Here is a 20,723-nt window from a genome sequence, read left to right as displayed (position 1 = left end):
GATGAAATATCATGCTGTCTCACTCCATCTCCCTCAGAACATGAGTCATCTTGTTGTTCAGTGTATCTACTCTGTATATATGACCTGACCATTAGTCACTTAGTAGCTATCTTGGTTATCTGATAAGTTATCAGGGAGAGAAAAAGAGAGAAGGAGAGACCACAAAGATTCACAAAGTTTTTTCCTTCCTCTCTTCCTACCCCTCCTTCTTCTTCACTAAAATCATTTCAGAACCTTAAGCTACAGAAGTATTATTCATATCCGGCAGGTAACATTCCATGATGGGGGAGTGGAATCTAGTGTGACACCCTGACCATTCTCCTCTTGGTTTATCTCAAAATACACAGGGTGTTTGTCTATAGGCTGTGGGTTTGGTTGTATCTGGAATGAGTGGCAAACACCCAATTTTTTTCTTTTCTTTCTTGTGTTTCTTAATCAAAGTTTTGGAAAAAGCACTGTGGGATATGCAAGATGATGAATCTTTATGGTTGCCTATACACAAGAACCCAACAGAGCCTTCAGTAAACTGGGAACTGAAGTACAGTTACATGGGAGTAGAAACAGATGCTGTGAGTACTGCACCCATATTTACTTGCCTTTACCACTTCCTCATAGGCTGCCTGATTTCAACTGCAGCACCTACATTTCTTTGCCTGGGGTTTTCCAAAGTAGCTGTACAACTGTGCATTTCCAGCAAAAATATCCAAGAATTCAGTTGCCCCTCAACACTGTCATCACTTGGAACTGTCAAGTTCTTTTTTTTTTTAAAGCCACTCTGATAGATGTAGTGTTGCCTCATCATGGTTTTAATTTTCACTTTCCTAATGACTAATGATGTTGGGCATCTTTTATGTGCTTATTGGCTATCCATGTATCTTTTTTAGTAAAATGTCTGTTGAAATTATTTAAAAACTCAGTTGTTGCTCTCTTATAGTTGCATTTTGATAGTTCTTCACATATTCTGGAGACAAATTTTTTGTCAGATAAGTGATTTGCAAATATTTTTTCCCAAGACCAGTCTGTGACTTGTCTTACTTTTAGTAGTATCTTTCACAGAACAAAAGTTTTGTATTTTGATGAAATCTAGTTTATCAAATGTTTTTTCTTTTGAAAAAAAGAAAAAACATTTTTCTTTTAGGTGTCATATATAAGAACTAACTCATCTAGGTCACAAACTAGAATCAACACCTAAATGTTTATGATTCATTTTGAGTTCACCTTTGTATATGGTATGAGAAATGAATCAAGATTCATTTATTTGAACAAATGACTTCTGCTCCCTTTCCATTATTCCTTGTACAATGGATTTTCTTTTTGAGACATAAAGTACTGACTTTAAACCTAAGGATAGCACAAGGCAAGAACAATGGCTGCCACTGGTTATATAATGCAGTAGATATTCTCATTCTCATCCTTGACTCTTGCTTTAAAAATAAAAAAAAAAACCATACAAATACAAAATACAGACACACACCAGGAAAGCAGGCAGGCTCCACTGCATTCTAAAAGGCTTGCTGCACTATAATGCAGTGATGGGTGTTGCCCCACCCTGGTGAGTACCTAAGGCCCCGCCCCTTACTAAGTAGCAGGCATGCTGAGACAAGAAAAAATGGCCCAAATGAAAGAACAGATCAAAGCTCCAGAAAAAATACAACTAAGCTATGAACAAATAGTCAACCTATCAGATGCACAGTTCAAAAACACTGGTAATCAAGATGCTCACAGAATTGGTTGAGTGTGGTTGCAAAATAGAGGAAAAAGTGAACACTATGAAAAGTGAAATAAAGGAAAATGCATAGGGAACAGACAGTGAAGAGAAGGAAACTGGGACTCAAATCAACAGTTTGGAACAGAAGGAAGAAATTAACATTCAGCCAAAACACAATGAAGAAAGAAGAATTCAAAAAAATGAGGAGAGGTTTAAGAACTTCCAGGACAACTTTAAATGTTCCAACATTCAAATCATAAGGGTGACAGAAGGAGAAGAACAAGAGCAAGAAATTGAACACTTATTTGAAAACATAATGGAGAACTTCCTAATCTGGCAAAGGATATAGACTTCCAGGAAGTCCAGGAAGCTCAGAGAGTCCCAAAGAAGTTGGACCCAAGAAAGCACATACCAAGGCACATCATAATCACATTACCCAAGATTAAAGATAAGGGGAGAATCTTAAAAGCAGCAAAAGAAAAGGAGACAGTTACCTACAAAGGAGTTCCCATCAGACTGTCAGCTGACTTCTCAAAAGAAACCTGAGAGGCAAGAAGGGGATGAAAAGAACTATTCCTAGTCATGCAAGGCAAGGACCTACATTCAAGAATACTCTATCCAGCAAAGCTTTCATTTAGAGTGGAAGGGCAGATAAAGTGCTTCCCAGATAAGGTCAAGTTAAAAAAGTTCATCATCACCAAGCCCTTATTATATGAAATGTTAAAGGGACTTATCTAGGAAAAAGAAGATCAACACTGTGCACAGCAAAATGACAACAAACTCACAACTATCAACAACTGAACCTAAAAAACAAAAACAAAAACAAATTAGGCAAACAACTAGAACAGGAACAGAATCAAAGAAATGGAGATCACATGGAGGGTTATCAGTGGGGAGTGGGTAGGGGAGAATGGGGCAAAAGATACAGGGAATAAGTAGCATAAATAGTAGGTACAAAATAGGGGGAGGTTAAGAACAGCATAGGAAATGTAGAAGCTGAAGAACTTTTATGTATGACCCAAGGACATGAACTAAAGGGGCGGGGGGAGAATGTGGGTGGAAGGGGGGTGCAGAGCAGAGGGGAATAAAGGGGAGAAAATGGAACTGTAATAGTTAAGATAAATAGCTCAATAAAATATCTTTTTAAAAAAGATTTATTTATTTGCATATGGATGCTTTTTCCAGTTATTTTTAAACAACACATTTTAGATGAAGTTCTTTTCAACCACTACTTCATTGTTTTTCCTATCTTTGCTCCCCAGATGTAGCCAATATTAAGATTTTTGTGGGGGTCAATTGGATCCTGTTTCTATGCATTTGGATCTGAATATATCTTTATAAACTAAATATGTTATATTTAGTTTAACATGTGTTTGAGATCTGTCTTGATACATGTCAATCTAGTTTATTATTTTTAACTACCATGTAACATTGCATCATGTGCATATACCACCTTTTACTTACCTATCTCTTCATTAATGGACATTAAGGTAGAGCCCATTGTTTCATTAATATAAGCACCGCTACAGTAACCACCCTTACACATGCTACTTGGGCCCATGTACAAGTTTCTCTGGGATATATAACAAAAATTTAGTTCCTAGGTACTAGAATTTTTTTGTCACTAAAATGGCTGAATTGATGGACAATCCCACAGCACAGTATTATTTACAATCCTCCAGCTTCAGCAGGTCACAAGACTGAAACTATTGCCAATCTGATAGGTATGAAATAGTTTTTAAAAAATAATTTACATTCACCTGATTACTTGTGAGGCCAAGCATCCTTTTAAGTGTTTACTGATCATTTCTAAATTGGCCTTTTCTATATGTCTCCTCTTTTTTTTTTAAAGATTTTATTTATTTATCTTTAGAGAGGGAAGGGAGGGAGATAGAGAGAGAGAGAGAGAGATCAATGTGGGGTTGCTGGGGGTCATGGCCTGCAACCCAGGCATGTACCCTGACTGGGAATTGAACCTGCGACACTTTGGTTCACAGCCCGCGCTCAATCCACTGAGCTATGCCAGCCAGGGCTATATGTCTCCTCTTCATATAAGCTTTTAATTTTGATGAAGATATTTGTCAATATTTTCCATATAGATCTTTGTGTAGCTTGTATAAGAAATTGTTTTCTACTCTGAGCTCATACAGATATTCTTCTATATTTTCTTATAAATTTTCCCATATCTAATATTCCCTATAAGTTAAGTCTCTTGAGATAAAATCTTCTCAAGAGCTGTAAGACAGCTCTTAAGTTCAGAGTTTGATCAGTTTTGACAATATATAAGGTATGTTCCAGAAGTATCCAGCCATGTACTATGAAAAGTAGAGACTTTTTAAAATAAGATACAAGATACAAGGAAAAATTGTACATAGGACAATGATGCCCCAATCCCCTTCAAAGTAGGCTCTGTGGGACCTTACACAGTTCTCTCAATTGCCATCAGCTGCCCTATTGTATTTTCCTGAATCTCATCAATGGTCTGAAATCTCTTCCCTTTCAAATGTTATTTTAGTTTTGGGAAAAGCCAGAAGTCTCAGAGTGCCAAATCTGGGTTATAGCAGGGGTGAGTCACCTGGATGATTTGATGTTTCACAAAAAAACTCTGCACAAGACTTGATACATGAGTGGGTGTGTTGTCATGATAAGCTGCCAATCACCAGTTGCCCACAGCTACTGCCTTCTGAATCGTCTGAGTAGTTTATGCAGAGGAATGTTTAAGCTTAACGTAAAACTTGATGCATATTTGTTCCTCTACTTGCTCAATCATTTTCAGTGTGATGTCTATGCAGTACACATGCTCACTCAATGGTGTCTACCACCCCACTGACTAGTACATTGAAGTCATTATTCACGCATGTACATTCCAGTTCACTCTCCTTGGCTGCCAGGTTACATCAATGTCATGCAAACTGTTCTCATTTTACTAACAGCAATTGGACCTTTTCCAGACAGACACCATACTCACATAACCCATACCATAATTAAAATGTAGAATATCTCCATCACTCTAGAAACTTTCTCTGTGCTCCTTCCCAGGCTGTCGCCTTCCCTGAAGCCACCACTGTTCTGATTTTTTTTTTCCGTCATAGATTAGGTTTGTATATTCTAGAATCTCATATGAATGGAATCATACAGTGTATCCTCTTTTGTGTCTGGTCTGACTTTATTTACTCAGCACAATAGCTTTGAGATTTATTCATGCTGTTGTATGAATCAGTAGTTCATTCTTTTAAAAATATTTATTTATTTATTTATTTATTTATTTATTTAATTGAATTTATTGTGGTGGCATTAGTTCACAAAACCATACAGGTTTCAAGTATACAACTCAATAAAATATCTGCACACCACATCATGTACCCATTGACCCAAGCAAAGTCTCCTTCATCCCCATTTCCCTATTCCTTGCCCACCTTCACCTAGCCCCCACCTCCATTTCCCTCTGGCTATCACCACATCGTTGTCTGTGTGTATGTGTTTTATATATATATATGTTTTTGGTTAATCCTCTCACTCTTTTAAGTGCAGCCCCCCAAATCCCTCCCCTCTGATAGCTGTGAGTCTGTTCCATGTATCCATGCTTGTGTTTCTATTTTGTTCATTAGTTTATTTTGTTCATTAGACTCCACATATAAGTGAGATCACATGGTACTTGTCTTTCTCTGCCTACCTTATTTTACTTAGCATCGTAATCTCCAAGTCCATCCTTGCTATCACAAAAAAAAAAAGTTCATTCATTTTTATTGCTCAGTAGTTTCATTCATGGACATCCCACCATTTGTTCTGTTGATGGACACCTGGGATGATTCCAGGTTGGGGTTATGATGAATAAATGAACATTCCCATACAAGGCTTTTGGTGGACTAGGTCCTTTTCTTCTCTCAAATAAATATCTAGGAGTAAAATTGCTAGTCGCTGAGCAATTGGCATAGACTGGTTGATTGCACTTTGATGAAAAAAAAACAGTGATGCTTTTCTTGGATTCTGTTTGTTTTTTCTCTGCCTGTTTTGTTTTTTTTTTTTACCCCAGCCTCTCTCTCCTCCAACTCTACCAAAATCAACAACTGTAAAAGTAATATGATTCTAGATTAGGAGTTATTTATTACTGTCTGGGAGCACTACTTTAGCTTGGAAAATACTATTTTATAAGGCCATAGTTTTCAAAACTTAACAGAGAGCAGAACCTATTTTTCAAATTAACTATTCTAAGGGACCTCAATATATAAAAATACCTTTTAAAATGGAGCTGCTTTAGTTTCATAGTGATGCCTTTCTTGTTGTGCCCACTATTCCCCTCCTTGTTAAATAACTCCTTAATTTCTGTAGGTCACGTTCTATAACATTTTGGTATAAGAAAATTGAAACTTAGTGGGCAATCTTCTTGTCTAAATTGTATGGATATGAGTCTGTTGCTGTGATAGTTGATGTGTTCAGTTTTACTGTGGACTTTTGGAGAAGTGATACACATGAGAGATTTTAAACTGGAATTCTCTAACTTCGGAGATTGTGAAGAGCAACCTGGTTCTCATGGAAGCACCCCTGGCTACTGTGCTAAAAGAAGAGAGTTTGGCATCTGAACGGGACATCTCTGGCTGTTTGTTTGTTTGTTTGTTTGTTTCAGGGCTTTAATTTCTCTGTGTTAAAAGGGGATTGAATTAGTAATGAGAAAGTATGTGTGTGTGTTACTGAGCTATCTTCATACTATAACATCACATTTTGTTACTATATTATTATTATCTGGATTTTGCTGTAAAATCTAATCAGATAACTATTTTTTGCTTTGTTTCATTTTGATAACATTTAGTAGATGGGAAAGAGCCTATGGGAGGTTCCTTTGTCTAGTGTACAATGTGGCTTGAAGTGAGGTCCTGTCACATTTTAGAGGATTCTGCAGCTACTTGAAGTATCATTCTCATAGAGACGTGAGGGCCTGAGGTGTCCATGTCATTGATCCCAGATGAATTAGATGGCTGATGGCACAGACTACAAAAACTGTTTTCTTCTGGTATATGCTGATGACGTTTCTTTGGGAGGGCCAGGCAGCAGCCATGTAAACTCTGGTTGGTCTGTAGTGTAGCTGGGTTAATCCAGGGAAGATCAAAGTGGAGTGGAATGTGAACCTCACAGGCAAATCATTAGGGAACATTCAAAACTTTGTATTTTCTTTTACCACCTCACTAACCTCCCCAAGGTGGAGACCTTAGATACAGTTCAAGGAGAAAATGGACCCAGAGGATAAATTTAAGCCTCTGTACCAAGGAGCAAAGTTCTGGTGGGAGGAGGAAGGAAAGGGTTTAGAAATAAAATAGAAGTGAGTTGAAAACCCTCTTAGACCTCTTTGGGAATGCTTTATGTTCTTTCTTCTCTTCTCTGGACTCATAAATATAAATGGTCCTTGACTTCCTTCTTTCTCCTGAGAGAAGGTGTCTCTACCCTTTAAAGCCATAGTAGGCATCAGAGTTGGGCCTACAAGCAACTTAGGAATGCTCCTAGGTCAGGAAAACTATCCCATGGCTCATGCAGAACTGAGCCTGGCCTGCCTACGAGTCCATGACAGAGAGCCTGAACCTTATGCAAGGGGCTGTGGTCACAGTGGAACACTGGTGTTCCAGGTCCTGCCTTGCTCCCACTTGGTTCTGGCTCAGCAGAATTTGTGGCCCTTGACTTGCCTCTTTTTCTTCTCTTGTTCCTTATTCCTGCTCTTTACACTTGCTCATTTACCTCGATTTCCATGACCTGCCTCTCTACATTCTGTGATGACTCGAGTTTGGACTCACACTCTGATCCACTCCTTTCCTTTCCTTGCCAACTCAGGAAGGATCTTTAATTCTATTTTGTTCCCTTATACTGGCCCCCAAATGCTGGCATGAATGTATCTGGACAGATGCCTCACCTTGGCTGACTTTTCTTATTTGGGTACCAACAGAAACTAGAAATTTCAGTGAATACTTGAAACACTTTGAAAAATAAACACTGTTCATGTCTTTAAAGGTTTTTAATAAAGTGGATTGACTATGACATCAGCAAAATGTTGTAAAGCATTATTATTCAGGTTAAGTCTAACCTGGTTCACTAATCCTGGGGTTTTCTGAATTTATTAATTGTCTTGGAATTAGATGTCTAAAATTACTAAAGTATTTAAGTAAACTTACACTGTGGTAGCATTTGTTAGAAAAAAAATTGGTCTGTAATTCAAATACTTTAAAGAGCATTAAATTAGAGTTATAGCCATACAACAGAAAGGATTACTTTAGAATTTATTTCAGGAAGAGGTAACTCTCAGGTTTAGATTTAAATCAAGGAAGAATATGAGTCAGTATCCAATTGTTGACCCAATGATGAAATAAAGATAATATTTATCATTATTGTGAGATCAAGCTATTTATCAGATTTATCTAGCCCTTAGATCAATCCCAAGCCTATATAACAGAACATGGTAACATTATATGACAGACTTTCTCAAAATAAGACTTGAACATCAATCCTCTCCCCTAAAAAAAAATTAGAGTCACAATATGGTTTATAATGATTACTTACAGAATTAGGTGCAATAAAATGAGAAAAAAAGTAGTTGAAAGCAAATTTGTTGATTATTTTTGAGATGTAGTCTAGCAAGTTATAGACACTACCCAACCCACACACTTGACTAAGTGTCATTTACATTAATGTGCATTCTGAGTCTTTGATAAACTGTGTTCCAATGGTTTTCTGCAGGCCAAACTAAACAATCATAACTTATTTCAAATACGATATTTACTACACAAGATACCTATTCCCAGAACTCTAGCAGAAAATCAGATAGCTGAAACACAATCTATGTTTAGCTCCTTAAGTTTTTCAGATAAAAAGAACTCCAATAACCTATCAACCAGATTCTGAATGGCGTATACCAGATTATTTCTGAAAATCTTTTCACCATTTAGTTCTTATTAAAAAAGACTTCTCAATAATGGTTCAAGTTCAGTTTGAGAAGGAATATAATGACCAGATGGACTTATTTTCAGTTCACATCTTCACTGGACTTCATTCTCTCCCTCACATTCTACAGGGCCTTTATTAGCCCACCAAATAAACTGTAAGCTGTAGAGCAAACCCTGGATTTCAAAGATAAGCCAAGTGCTCAAAACCCGAGCAGTCAGTACTTTTTTTTTTTTTGCAAACACACAATAGAAAAAAAAAGAGCTTGCTTATTTCTCTCTCCCATGCATTTTTTTAAACCAATCAGCTGTCTGGTTTGTTTCACTATTCATAGAAATGTGTTTATCGACTTTGATTTCAGTTAGAACAATTCGCCCAATCTTTAAGATCTACAGCATCAACCAACCCTATTTTCCTGACAGTTCAAACAGAGAGTTATAAAAGATATAGCATGTTTTATCTGATTTCCTGATCTTTTTCATTGTTACATCCTGTAAAAATTGCAAAATCATAGTTGAATAACAGCATGATGATGCTATTTATTGCAAAGATATAGACTTGGCATTGTGAAGAGCATTTCCAAAAATAATGTATTTATGTACAAAATTCAAAAGTAGTCACAGGGTTGTAGAATTTTAGAGTGAGAGAAGGCCTTTCAAAGAGCATTGAGTCCACCATCTTTATTTTACAGATGAGGAAAATGCAGAACAGAAAGTATAAATTAGTAAAGTCACCCAACTTTCTTCAAAATATCTTTTCTTGAATCCAAAAGAGTTATAGCAGCTTCTAAACATAGCCCAGCTCACTCCTAAGTCCCAGCTGTCATCCCTGTCCCCACCTCAAATATTTAATCAATCACCAAGCCTTATCCATTCCTCCTATTGAGATCTCCCACATTTGTCTCATCTCTCCTTTTCTAATATCATTACCATAATTTAGGTCATTATTGCTTTGGGGATAAAGTCCAAACTGCTGAGCTTGATAAGAACCCTTTAAAAGCTTAACCCTGTCAGTCTGTCTGCCTTTATTGTCTTCACTTGCTTCTTCCATACTGTGAGTCTAATAATGATAATCTACTTGAAGTTCTGTGTTAGATCACATTCTTTGCAATATTTGGTTCCATGTACTTATTTCCTTGACATGCATCTGCTTCTTCTTCCTCCATTTACACTATCATTTACCCTTTATATCTTTGCTAAGTTATCTCTGCCCCTCAACCCATTCTGAGTTAAGGGCCCTTTCATGTATTTCTCATAGTACCCGTATCTCTCATAGTGCTCTTGCTCTCAGTACTACTCAGAACACTGTATTGTATGGTCAGGTAACTTATTAAGATCCATGTTTAGACTGTAAGTTCATTGAGCACCAAAATTGCATCTTGTGAATTATGTCTTCAGGACCAGCAAAAAAAAAAAGGTATTAATAAAGAATAGTAACAGCAGTAATAATAATATTTAATTTTTGTTATTTGTTTTCTGTGTTAGACATCGTGTTAAATTTGTTGACTAAATTACCAGTATTCTTTCTGTGATGGTTAATTTTATGTGTTAATTTAGCACCCAAATATTTGGTCAAACATGTCTACATGTTGCTGGGAAAGTATTTTTTTAGATAAGATTAACATTTAAAATTACTAGACTTTGATTTAGGCAGATTACCCTCTGTAATGTGGGTGGGCCTCATTCAAAAATTGTAGGCCTTAAGAAGAAGACTGATCTCCCTCTAGAGAAAGGGAACTCTGCCAGAAGACTGCACTTGAACTCAAGCTGCAGCATCAATTTTTTCCTGTGTCTCTCTCTATTCTGCCAGCCTAGCTTGTAGAGTTTGGACTTGCCAGCCTTCACTATTATGTAAGCCAATTCCTTAAAATGTCTAGGTCTAGGTCTCTATCACCATTTATATCTCTATATCTTTTTTTAAAGATTTCATTTATTTATTTTTAGAGAGGGAAGGGAGGGAGAAAGAGAGAGAGAGAGAAACATCAATGTGCGGTTGCTGGGGGCCGTGGCCTGCAACCCAGGCATGTGCCCTGACTGGGAATCGAACCTGCAACACTTTGGTTCACAGTATAATCTATATCTTTATCTATCTATACAATACACAAAATATATAACACATTCTGTTAGTTCTGTTTCCGTAAAGAACTCTAATATACCTTTCAATAGCCCTATGGTGAAGGTAATATTACTTTCATTCAGAAATGAGGAAACAGGACCACAAAGAAGTTAGTAAGTTCACTGTTCAAGGTCATTTATCTAGAAAGTAGAGAAAACAAATCTCAAATTAAAGTCTATTTGGCCATAAAATTCATGATCTTACCTATAGTATGCTAGGAATGAATGAATAATCAAATGAATAAATCAGATAAATGAGACTGACTTCTTTTTTGTTTGTTTTTTTAAAGATTTTATTTATTTATTTTCAGAGAAGGAAGGGAGGGAGAAAGAGAGAGAGAGAGAAACATCAATGTGCAGTTGCTGGGGGTCATGGCCTACAACCCAGGCATGTGCCCTGACTGGGAATCAAACCTGCGACACTACTTCTTCTTCATGTAGACCTGACAAGTAGTTAAATGTAATATTTCTGAAGATAGTTATGATTCAAGATCTCTTATCTGAAATAGATCTTCAAAATCATCTGATCACTTAATCTGTTATTTTATTGATGAGAAAACTGAGGCTTACTTTCCTTATTCAACTAGTTAATGACTTGAGAGTTAAAAAATCCAGATCTCTTTAGGGTCAATAGTGGAATCTTTCCACTATGCTAATACAGCCTCTTCCGCAAGAACATTTGGTCACTGACTCCAATTTTCTATGGAAAATTGATGATGTAACCAATGATCTTGGGGTAGAAGGCTGAGGCCACCATGCTGCCCAACTTTAGAGAGGACCTCCTTTCTCCTTTCTTCAAAATTTACATGAACCAGGGCATGAATACATATGAATTTCAAGTCTAGCTTATGCATCTTTCAAATTACAGTATGATTTAATGAAGTGGACAAAACAATGGGATAAAGAAGAGGAAGGATTCTGACAATATGAAGTTGAACTTTTCATTGAACTCTTCAGCCAGAGTTAGTAGTTTTCCTCTTTCATCTTCCCATAGCCCTTAGAACAAAATTGTATCATTTCATCCATCACAAAGGCTTTTAGTCCTTTGTTGACCATTAAGTTAATGTTACTTAATGGTGCCTGTGATGTTTTCATATACGTTCAGTGAATATTTGTTGAACAAATGATGCATGCCTATTCAGGAATAATGGCTAAGCCCATTAGACTGATGGAGATTTCAAGAAGGAGGGTAACTTCCATCAACTTCCCAGATATATCGTTTCCCTTACAGCCTTAAAACTGTCTAAATATTAATGAGACCTCATGAAGATATGCCAGAGGGGCATACTCCCTACTTTCAGGAAGAACACAATATGCTATATTCTTTCTTGTTCATTCAGTGTTGGTTTTTATGGTAGAATGAGATCTCTGGTCTTTATACTTAAAAGATAATGTGTATATGGGAGGAACAAAGATTCAGTGAAGAAAAAGAGAAAAACTGACAGCAGCTTATATTCTCTGAAGGTCAAAACAGAAACTACCTTAGTGGAAAATTTATCCCTCTTTTATGAAGATGCTATTGGTGATAAAAGAGAGATTCCAGGCTAGCAGGGCTGGAAGATACTGAATAAAAAAGGGGGCTCAATTCTTCTGCATGATGAAGTAACAGTGGCTTTTAAATTGGTCTCTGGTATGAGGGAAATAATTAAGACAAAGTCTACACAGGAATGACAGGCCCTACCACATAGCTGACACAGTGGTTGACGAAGCTGTGAAAAGTGGCAACTCAAAATAGATGCGCTGGCAGAGAAGAGCATGGATTCTAAGAGCAGTGATGGTTGCTCTCAATTTTTGCCTGTTTCTTGTCCTGAGGTCTAATTCACCTCTATTATCACTGTAGTAAAATCTGGACATGGAGTATTGCAACAGGGGTTCCTTAGAGCTTAAAGAAGAGAGTGAAAGGTCATTAAAAATATGCACTGCCCAGAAGCCAGCGGAGGGTATGGAGGGGAGGCCAGAGAAGCAGTTCAGAAGGAAATATGAGTACATGGTCCTGGGAATCACTTCCCAGAATCAAAGAAGTTATGAGACTTGTTGCCATTTTCAAGAGAAGGCCTCAAGGATAACCAGGGATTACTGAGATGCCTGGAGAAAAGGACATTCTGTTTAGATAAGAACACAACACATCAATTAGGATGATTATTTTATTTATACACAGCACTCTTGGTAATTACACACATGTCTCATTCCATAACAGTGCAAGATAGATAGATAGATAGATAGAGATGGATAAGATACACGACTAAGAAGGAGAGGAAGAGGAGGGAGGAAGAGGAAGAGAAGAAGGGAGGGAAAGGTACTGGAGTGAAGGGGAAAGGAGTCAGGAGAGGAGAGGAAGACAATTCCAGCTGGGTGAGCTAGAGCTTCTCTCTTACCAGAGATTCTTTTCTACCCATGACTCTTACTCTCTACTTTGTAGCCAGAAAACTCTTCTAATCTTTCTCTTCTATAATAAAAGAATAATAATATCTACACTGCAAAGTTGTTGAAAGAAGTAGCGCCAAAATAGCTTTCATAGTGTTTACCACTAATAAGGCACTCAGTGAATGCTACCTATTGTATTAAATATTACCATCTCTAAAATAATAATAATAGCAGCAAACTAGCCTTCTAAGCATGAAGAGAATTGAGGGAGTAAAAAAATCTGTCTTTGTTTCTTTCTGGAGCTGCTTTGCACCTTTTTGGACAATTAACTAAAATTTTAAAAAGTAAAGGACCTGCCTTTGAATATCAGGTGAAAGTGAGTTTAGATTCCAATTTCTGCGAGTTGCTGTGAAATGCATCTGCCCTGGGTTAGCACCATCAGCCTCATCTTCCCTAGGCCAGGTTTACATATGCATTATTCTTTTGTATTTCAGTTCCACTTCTTTCCTGTTGGGGCTGTGATGCCAACCAACCTTTTCGATTAGTTTGAACAGCCTTGAAAACTCATCCATTAAAACTCACTTACTTCCCCACAGAGTTAAAGAGTGATTTTCTACAGAAACCACTTAGGGTTGTTACAAATATCAAATTAAAGAAAGTGTGAAGAAGCTTTTTGCAGGCTGCTTTGCTGGAAGGGCAAAGAAGTAGATTGGAACATAGCATTTAAAATCTAAACTCTTTATTCAAAATCTTCTGATTGCTTCCTTTGCACTCTATGCCTTGATTTTCTCATAAAATAATAATTATAATACCTTTATTAGATGGCTTTCCCTTGGTTAAGTTTTGATCATGGCGCATGATTTATGTACATCATTTGACTCCCACAATCACCCGAAGAAGCATAATTCTGTTTTCCTATCAAGTTTTCAAGTGAGGAAACTGAGAGTCAAAGAAATTAAATGTTTCATGTAAAACCACATGGCTATTATGTGAAAACAGTCAAGATTCCAACCTAATTCAGTGGCACTCCCAAAAACCATGTGAAACTAATGTGTTGTGAAGACTAAGTGAAATGGCATATGTGAAAAGCCATTTTAAACTGTAAATTGTGTGATATTATTAGCCAGTATTAATCCTGTTTAAAAGGTGGTTTATCCTCAAGTGAAACAGGGAGTTCAGAATCAGCCATACATGAGCAGAAGAAAGCAAATTCAAAATAAAAGCGCTTATGCCTTAAGTTTCCACAAAGTAACATAGGGAAGGGAAGACTTCAATTTGCTCCAGATAATCATTAGCATCCCATTTAATGAATGTGTATTGTGTCATACCTGGTATTAGACACTGTAGGAGATGAGACCTAAGTAGGAGAGAAGACAAGAAAATATGAAAAAACACCTAGGGACATAGGAAGCACAGCAAAGCATGGCAGTGCTATGCTATGGCCCACACTGTGAAGCCGACTTTGGAGCCAGTGGATGAAGCGTGGTAGATGTCTTATAGAGAACTCAGGACATTGTGAGTAAAGAAGGCTCAGGGAGGGAAACAGGGGACATAGCATCAAGTGCTCTAAATGGTCGGTGATGCCACACCAGGAAGATGAAGGCGGAGAAGGAAACTAATACCTATGAGCAACTGGGATAAGTCAGGTATTGTCACATTTACTTTTTTTATATTATCGTATATATTCTTCATGGCAACCGATTAGGTAATAAGTATTTATTAATTAAACCAGTTTTCCTAACAATTATTTGTTAAATGTCTCTTCTGTGCTAGCTCAGTGTGAACATCAAAATATATGATGACTAAGAAACAGTCAAATGCAAGAAACAGGAAATCTAAACACATAGAATTTTTTTTTTATGTTTCCATTTTGGCAGTGAGGAAACGGAGGCTCAGGAAGGTTACACAATTTATTCAAGTTCACCAAATAAATTATTGACTTAACTAGTATTAGAGCTAAGATTCACGTATTGATTTTTTTATCTGCTTATGCACTTAATGTAAGAAAAAAGTCATTTCATAGCAAAAAGATGAGTTGAATTACACCTGCCTAATGTGGCAAAGTGTGAATATTACTTGGTGGTAATAACTCATGTCCTTTATCTTATCAATAACTGCTCAGGGTTTTTAATGTAGAAGAAATTTTTTAAATTTCACTTACTTCACTTGTTATATATTGTTGGTAACCTTGAGTATTGCCAAGAAATATTGCCTTAATATTATGGGTTTAGTTCATAACACTAGAGATCTGGTTTTAAAATAAATAAAATTTTCTAGCCCTGGCTTGGTGTAGCTCACTGGATTGAGTGCGGGCTGCGAACCAAAGTATCGCAGGTTCGATTCCCAGTCAGGGTACATGCCTGGGTTGCAGTCCATGACCCCCAGCAACTGCACATTGATGTTTCTCTCTCTCTCTCTTTCTCCCTCCCTTCCCTCTTTAAAAATAAATAAATAAATCTCTAAAAAAATAAATACAATTTTCTGCTTCTCTTTTTGAGAGAGAATATAGAACTTTATGGCTCTAAGTCAGCTCTCAGAGAACTTTCCTGAGAGGAATGAAAAATTTGCAATTATGGGCTCTGGTAATCAAAGCTCCTTCAAACACAAGCAGCAGAAACTCATTTCAGTCTACATTAAAGAAATAAATGATAAGCTATTTGCACACATAACGGAGGTCAGGGGTAAACTGACGTAATCAAGTAGATGGCCTCAGAAATATTTTCCTCTGCCTCTCATCCCTTTATTCTACCTTTCTCCACTTGGCTTTAATCTTTTCATCTAATTTTATAAGACAGGATTTCCCTCTAGTGGGGAAAATGGCTGCCAACATTCCCAGGCTTACATCTCTACAGCTCTTCGTCCACATATCAGATCTCAGGGAAGAACTCTGATTAGCCCAGCAAGGATCACATGATTACCTTTGGCCCATCACTATAATCCAAGCAGTACAGGTTTATGATTGGTCAAACCTTCATGCTGCCCACCACTGTAATAAATGGTGATTGATAATGGCACCAAAATTGCTTGAAGGAGGGGAAGAACCTTTGGCCAAAAGAAGGGAATGCTAGAAAAGAAAAGGAAAAAAAACTAAAACCATCTAAGACAGAGTATCTTTCCAAAATAGTATGGCCTTTGAAATCCGGTTTTTCTAAAAGCGAAAAAAAAAGACTAGTAACTTGAAATTTAGTGATGTGTATTTTCCATCTTCTAATTTTTACGAACTGTATCAGGCAAACTATTTTATACAATTCAAAGATGGCACAATTCACATGGTCTACTATGAGTTATAATTGAATAAAATGTGAATAGTGCCTCCTGAGTTTGTACAACGTTGTGACTCTGACCTAGAATAAAGTAGTTAGAAATTGATCCAGTCGAGGCTCAAATTTTTGTTTAGCTGATCACATATACATATAGAAAAAATATACAAAGTAGTTTCAGCTTTAGCCATGTTACTGATTGTTGGCAAGAGTGTCCATGAGAGCTGGGAAGGACAAATTGTTGCATAAGTCACTGTCATGCTTCGGTTCTTCGATCAGCAGTTTACTGTTGACTACCAAACAACACTTTCTAGTTCCTTCCAGGTTTCTGTTCTACCTAGAACCCATCGTTATCTTCTGGAAAATAAATTCTCTGACCATATATGTCTGCCCTAAGGGACTAATTCCTAAAATGGCTCTTTTATTGTGTTAGAAGAATAGCTGGGGTTGCCATTAGTTTTTAAAATTTTAGGCACAAATCTTTTAAGTAACATCAAACTCAAGGGCAATGTAGACGCATTTTCTTGAACTTTTGTCACAATCAATGGTGTTAAAAATGGTTAAAAGGAAAATAAACATTGCACATTAATGTTCAATCACTTTAAATCAAATTATATGCAGGGCATGAAGGATGTGAGGTTTTTATGCATTTAATAATTTGTTAAGATGAGAATATGACTTAGAGAAGAAATCATTATAGCCCACGAATCATTGAGTTTTCATTTATAAGTGATTATTAAATATGTGTTATGAAAATATCTTACAAAAGGAACTACTACAACTTTCACATTAAAGTAGACATTACAATATGAATGACAATTTGTTCATGAAAACTGGTGGTGGAATTAAAAAGGACTTTCAGGGTGATTGAGTTTCTCCCCAAATTTGTTAATGGAACAACTGCCACTATTCTTCAGTGCTTTCTCAACAGGTGGCTCTCGGAGCCAGGTCTGTATATCACAGCTGATGGCATTTATTCAATATCAATTGGCATCAGGAACCATAAGTTTTCTTCTTTTAGTTTTGAAAATTTTTTCTGCTTTAGTTCATAATCTTTCAGTTACCTTTGTAGGAAAATCCCAGGCCCCTCTTCCTCTACATCAGATTCTATCTGCCAATAACGCCTCATATAGCATGCACGTATTTAGAATGTCATCTTTCCCTGGCAGGATTTCTGTAACTTTTTTGGTGTTAGGGTTGGCCCACTGTTATTCCTATGCAAATATGAATGATTGATTTGTTGAACAGTATACGTGATGAAACTTGGCCCTGAATGTTGAATCTTTTTTTAAAAAAATATTTGTCTAGTTGTTTCACAATCCACATGCACACCCAAGAACTGGCACACGAACTCATACAGTATATTTTCCATAGGCCTGAATAAGGTGTCAGCTGAGGGTTGTCTCCCTGAGGCTGCCTTACTTTGTACATACACATGGAGGTCAGGATCATGAGTGTCAGAGCTGAAAGTGACCCGTGGAAGTTGAAAGCCCAGACTGTAACTGTAATGTGCCTGAAGCCACACTCTAGTTCAAGACAGAACTCAAATTAAGCACGATGAACCTCACCTTCTAGGTTAGTGCTCTATTTATTCTGCTCCCTTTTGCTTCCTATGTGAATTTGATCTTGAACATTATTAGATATGTGTAAAGGAAGTTTAAATCAACTCTCCTCTGTAAAATAGATCAGGGGAGTTGAAAGTTACTATGTATGGCTCAGCTCCTAAATTCTATCATTGGTTATTATTTCTATAAAGTAAATTATTGCTCTTTACCTTCTTTTTTAAAAATAAATTTTTATTTCAGAGAAACTGCCTAGAAAATAGGAAATGCACTTAGCATAGATAGAAAGCTGAAGGCATCAATGGACCATAGCATCTCTTCTCTCCTTACCAGCAAGTCATTAGCAGAACATCCAACCAGTTCCCCCTGCTTTTTTCTGCCTGCTGGCTCCCCAACACCAGCCCTCTTGTGAAACTGCCAGATGCACAGCATATGGAAGAGGAAGATGAATAGAAATGAAAGTGGCAGCCACTAAAAGCAGAATACTGCAGTTAACTTTGGAATAGATGTTTACAGATTACTAAATTTTATAAATTGCTAAATTACATGAATTTACTCCAAGTTGGTTATATCAAACCACAAACACTTTTTTGAATGACTTCTTTCCTTTCTGCAAGGGAGTAAATTAATGTATTGTCTTCTTACATGTTGTTTTTTCTCTTTTTTTAAATTTTTTAAATATTTTATTTATTTATTTTTAGAGAGGAAAGGGAGGGAGAAAGAGAGAGAGAGAGAAACATCAATGTGCGGTTGCTGGGGGCCGTGGCCTGCAACCCAGGCATGTACCCTGACTGGGAATTGAGCCTACGACACTTTGATTCGCAGCCCGCGCTCAATCAAACTGAGCTATGCCAGCCAGGGTTTGTTGTTTTTTCTTTACTTCTGCTGCTGCTTCTTTCCATATATGTAATGTCCACAAAATTCAATGTTCTGCCGAAGTCCACCTAGTTCAAGTTTACGCCATATCATGGAGATGTCTCTCTTTTCTAAATTAATAGACTAAAGTATGTATACCAAGTACTTGCCAACTGTTTAAGCAATTTTTGGACATATATTGTTATCTTGTAATATGATTTAATTTTTTGCCAGTTTTACTTCTTCATTCTGTAACTCTGATATAAATATTCTGAAGCCTTTGTACTGCATGAGTTTTAGAAACTTTTGACCATTTCCAGCAGGATTTTTCCAGGGGCAGCTCAAAAAGTACTTTCCTATGAAGATTTGCTCAAGCAGTATGGTGAGTTTTATTGCTTACCATTTTTTTCAGTGCAAATGTGGACAGTCTCTTTGAAGTAGGAAATAAGAAAGCAAAGTGTTTTTCTTAAATGCTTCAAGAAATGAAAGTGTGAGGGTGGCAAAGTAGGATGATTTTTGGACACAATTTAAGGTTAATACCTAGCAAAAGCACATTGCAAATGACTGAGTTTAGTTTAATAGGCAGCCAGTCAAGGAAACACACTGACCTGCCGAGTTAAAACTGGAGGAGATGGATAGAAGTAATGCATTCCATTGGCACACACCCACACAGAGGTGGTGTCCACTAAAAGGAGAATGTGCTTTTTATCAGAGTTGTGTTTCCTTGAACAGCAGCAATGCATTAGCAGTTAGAACCATGGTTCAGCCATGTCCCAGCTAATGTATAATTTTCTCCAGTTTTGATTTGTCTTCCTATTTCTTTATGATAATAAAATATATAATTTTAGAAATACACACATGTGTGCACATATATGCACACATCATATATTTCTAAATGGTTGTATGAATTCATCACATTTAGATGGGGTTTCAGTGATAACACCACTTTTCTCCCCTCAACACATATTATTCAGTTGTTAGCTTCATATTCCAGTGAGTCATTTTCTTCCATTGCTTGAGAATTTACCTTGTTTGATTATATAATTTCAATGTTTTTCATCACTGCAAACCAGAACAATTTAATAGTTTAATTTAAAAAAATCATAATTGTTTAATTGAAATCTATTTGAGACAAAACATTATATAAATTTAAAGTGTACAACATATTGGTTTGATGCATTTATATGTTAGAAGTTGATTGCCATTGTAGTACGTCTATTAAGTCACATAATTATAATTTTTGTGGTGGAAATAAAATTAAGTTCTGGTCTCCTAGCAAGTTTGGTGATTATAATACGATATAATTATAATTTTATAGCTTTTAAATGTGTGGCTTGTATGTAGAGTAATTCTGTGTGTATGTAGGCACTCTAAAACACACATCCTTGGAAATTTCTTCTTCAAGTTTCTTAAACCTTCTTGTTTAAAACAAATCACAAAAATTGTTTCTTCTATGCTACTCTACCATTGTTTTATATCTTTATCTTTATTAAATTATAGTTCAACCCTTGCTGGTGTAGCTCATTGGATTGAGCATGGGCTGAGAACCAAAGGGTTACTGGTTCGATTCCCAGTCAGGGCACATGCCTGGGTTGTGGGCCAGGTCCCCAATGGGGGCCACGTGAGAGGCAACCACACATTGATATTTCTCTCCCTCTCTTTCTCCCTCCCTTCCCCTCTCTCTAAAAATAAATAAAGTCTTTAAAAATATATAGTTCATAGGAATCAGTAGACCTTCATAGTCAAGAACTTAAACTTTTATTGTTCTAAAGATTTGCAAGTGACCCCAAAGCTCTGTGGTCTGTAGATATTTGTCATTTTATCTGGCACACACAGTTTTGATTTTTGAGAGCTATGAGGTTAGCATCCAGAATCAAGTCATTTAGCTAATGAGATTAGCCAATTTTAGCACTTATGTTTCAGCACTGCTTCATCATGC

General features: G+C 36.7%; 1 long non-coding RNA gene across 1 annotated transcript; it reads left to right on the top strand.

Annotated features, from left to right (window-relative positions):
- Window positions 1-266: 266 nt before the first annotated feature.
- On the top strand, window positions 267-20,284 carry LOC118499710. The gene is made up of 3 exons (XR_004902229.1): window positions 267-569; window positions 17,742-17,942; window positions 19,108-20,284. It is a non-coding gene; the product is annotated as an uncharacterized LOC118499710 (long non-coding RNA).
- The last annotated feature ends 439 nt before the right edge of the window (window positions 20,285-20,723 follow it).

The sequence above is a fragment of the Phyllostomus discolor genome, chromosome 3 (genome assembly GCF_004126475.2).
Source record: "Phyllostomus discolor isolate MPI-MPIP mPhyDis1 chromosome 3, mPhyDis1.pri.v3, whole genome shotgun sequence".
NCBI classification, from domain to species: domain Eukaryota; kingdom Metazoa; phylum Chordata; class Mammalia; order Chiroptera; family Phyllostomidae; genus Phyllostomus; species Phyllostomus discolor.
The sequence above is the reverse complement of the archived record's forward strand: the minus strand, read 5'-3'. Positions and strand labels throughout refer to the sequence as shown.